The sequence below is a fragment of the Tupaia chinensis genome, unplaced genomic scaffold (assembly GCF_000334495.1).
Source record: "Tupaia chinensis unplaced genomic scaffold, TupChi_1.0 Scaffold000478_3, whole genome shotgun sequence".
NCBI lineage: Eukaryota > Metazoa > Chordata > Mammalia > Scandentia > Tupaiidae > Tupaia > Tupaia belangeri.
The window spans coordinates 4,220,194-4,223,103 of NW_006159990.1; the positions used below are offsets into that span (position 1 = coordinate 4,220,194).

Genomic DNA, 2,910 nt, shown 5'->3' on the forward strand with positions numbered 1-2,910 from the left:
GGCTTTGTAAAAATGTACCACATGTTAACTTAAGTAACAGCTATAAAATAAAAACAAAATGTGAATATTTAGAATGTTCTCATAATGTAGGTTCTTTTTATGGACTAACTGCTCTGTTGTGGGTTATATTGTACAGATGAGGAATAAAAAATATAATGTGAAAAAAATGTTTCATGTAGTCCTTAAGATGATAAAACTAAACTAATCTTCAGTTGCGTTTTTATCGTAAATCACTTTTAAGGTTGGAGGCTACCTGACACAGTATTCTGACACTTTGACAATAAAGAAGAGTTCATGACAGTCCTGGGGGTGTTGTTCTAAAATGTTTTCTTACAGTTGAGCAGTAAATCAATGACTGACAGGAGTCCTAGTATGCCAGATTTTACCATGGTTACATGCAATCTATATTACAATATAAAATGTAATTTTCCCGAATCCTAGGACATAACCTAATTGAAGAAAAGTTACTCTGATACATTGCATTTGAAAAACCTGAATGAAGACTTGTTTGCAAAAATCCATGTAATGTCTATGAGAATGAAGCAACTATTTCCTAAAGGCTCAAGGTTATTTAAAAAAAAAAAAAAAAAAAAAAGTTGCAGGGTTGATTTTTTCCCCTCCCATTTAATGGTTGTATTTGTTCATTTGCCTAGAATTTATGGCAATGAATAAATTTAATAAATCTAATGAAATGATAAATAACATTATTCTACCGTTTTTTAAAGGAAATGTGATTTAATACTTTTAAACATGCTAGTTTTGAATGTGGATACTATAGAGTAATACAATAGAGTGTAAGAGAATGTGTGTGGGGGGGTTATTTAGTACATCCAGTAGAACCTAACTGATTTATCTGCAGATTCACCACAACCTAACCGTTAAACTGAATTTCTTGTAGAAAAAGCCATGACCAATTTCAAAGGAAGCTGAATTATGCTCAATATTTGCAAAATGTCACTCCTGTAACAGCATCATTTATATAGACTTTCCTACAAAAGTTTTACTTGTAAAAGAGTGAAACTTTCCTTAAAAATATTGATGAAAAGTTAAAGGAAATTCAAGAAAGCACTCATAGATAACCTCTTTCACCTGGAAGAATTACAGAAAGACAGGAAAAGCGAAGGTACTCTTGTAATACTATATTCTGTAACTCAACCAAGGTTCATGATGTTTGAGTCGGCCTTTAAAGACATAGAGTAGGTGCTTTCATTTCCACTTTGTATTCATTTCCGTTCATTTCCCAGATTGCTACTCGTATAAGGTGTGTTCCCCTTATTCTTTCTTAAACAGTGCTGCGTGTGTTCATTTGTCATCAGTGCAAAGTAAATATAATTGAAATGTATTTAGTGTTGCATGGAAGTTGATATAATTTTGACTAAGATTTTACAACCGTAGAGTAGTCCTGCAACGTAACTTACCCTTGTACTCGATGAGGCATTGTAGCAGAAGCCTTCATTAATTGGTGTCTTCTTTTTTTTTTAGTCTCAGGATTTAAATCAGGTCAAAAATCTCTTAGGATCACAGAGCCTGCAGATTTTCCTGGCAAGGTCTGCTATAGATAGGTGTTATCAAAGAGACATTTAAAATTAAAGTTGTTTTAATTTTGAAATTTAATTTGCTTCTGAAGTCAGAGTTGAAGTGATATCTTGGAGTCATTTATCATACCAGAGAACAAAGGTGCCCTGTGAAGCTACGGCTTCACCCTCTTACTGGTAACTGCTTAGATCTCAATCTCTGCCTGCATGATTTAACAGTAATATTATGCCATTCTAGAATAAAATTGTTGTTTTAAATTTTTAACACTATGTATTTATCCACTCATTTTCCTAATTATTTATGTGAAAGATTTATGAATAATTGTGACTAACTCATCTGGTCCATAGTGGTAAAATGAATAACAAATTGGTATTTGAGGGGCGATGTACCATGCAAAATGCTAATGGGATTCCTGAATGGAAGATATCCAGCATGGATCAAGACCTTGCCCATATGTGGGGTTTTTGTCTAAGCAATCTTTTTATAAGCTTTTTATTGCTTGAACAGCTACCGAAGCAAACAGAGACATATTATTTATTAATTGTGCACCGTTAATAGTGAGGTCTCACCAACTGCCAATCCATATGGACATAAAGCCCTCAGTCCTAAATCTGCTCAGATTAATTTCTTTCAACGGCGTCCAACAGCGTGAGGGCGAAGTGAGAACCTGGTCCTCTTGCCTTTTTATGCCATGCTCTGCAGATTAGTTCACTGGGACGTCGCTAAAAGCACACGAAACTGCAGCACTTCTTGGTCTTGTCCAGACTAGAGATGTGTTAAGATGAAGATGAAAGGACTTTAGATCTGTTGTGTTTTTTTCCCCAGATCCTCTCTAAAGCCGGTATAATCCTTTTGTTTAAAAAAAAAAAAAGGGCATTTAAAAAAAAAAAAAAAAAAAAAAAGATAAGAAACATGTTTAGACACACCCAAGCAGCTACATATCTAGTTATAGTGAGGGGAACTCTTCCTTGAAAAATTTCAATCTTTAAAAAAAAAAAAATTAGGTCTAGTTGCAATTTGAAGATGCTTGTATTTATGATTACTGGTTCATTTTAGAAACCTAGTTGTTCATGTAAAATATAAAAGTGGCCTAATCGTCGACATACCCACACACATTGCATACAAAATTTTACTAAGTTAATTTTTTAAACTGGGGCATATTCAGGTCTTTCCTAAATTTGCAAGCTAGCTCAACATCTTGAGATGATTATCAGTTCAAAAAAGAAAAGAAGACCCAAATCTAATACTTTTTTAAAAACTTATTTTATTGGGAACCAGCAGTTAGCGTAATGGCTATGTCGCTGGACTCCCACGTAGTCGACCGCGGTTTGCGTCCCGGACCCGGTGGCTTAAAACTCACGCCGGGCGCGTGTG

At 34.5% G+C, this 2,910-nt stretch overlaps 1 long non-coding RNA gene across 1 annotated transcript in view; it reads left to right on the plus strand.

Annotated features, from left to right (window-relative positions):
* Positions 1 to 882: 882 nt before the first annotated feature.
* The window catches only part of LOC102473860 (uncharacterized), a 50,455-nt gene continuing 48,427 nt past the window's right edge, over positions 883 to 2,910 (plus strand). Inside the window, exon 1 of the long non-coding RNA XR_335634.1 lies at positions 883 to 1,123. This is a non-coding gene — a long non-coding RNA (uncharacterized LOC102473860). The remainder of the gene's footprint in view (positions 1,124 to 2,910) is intronic.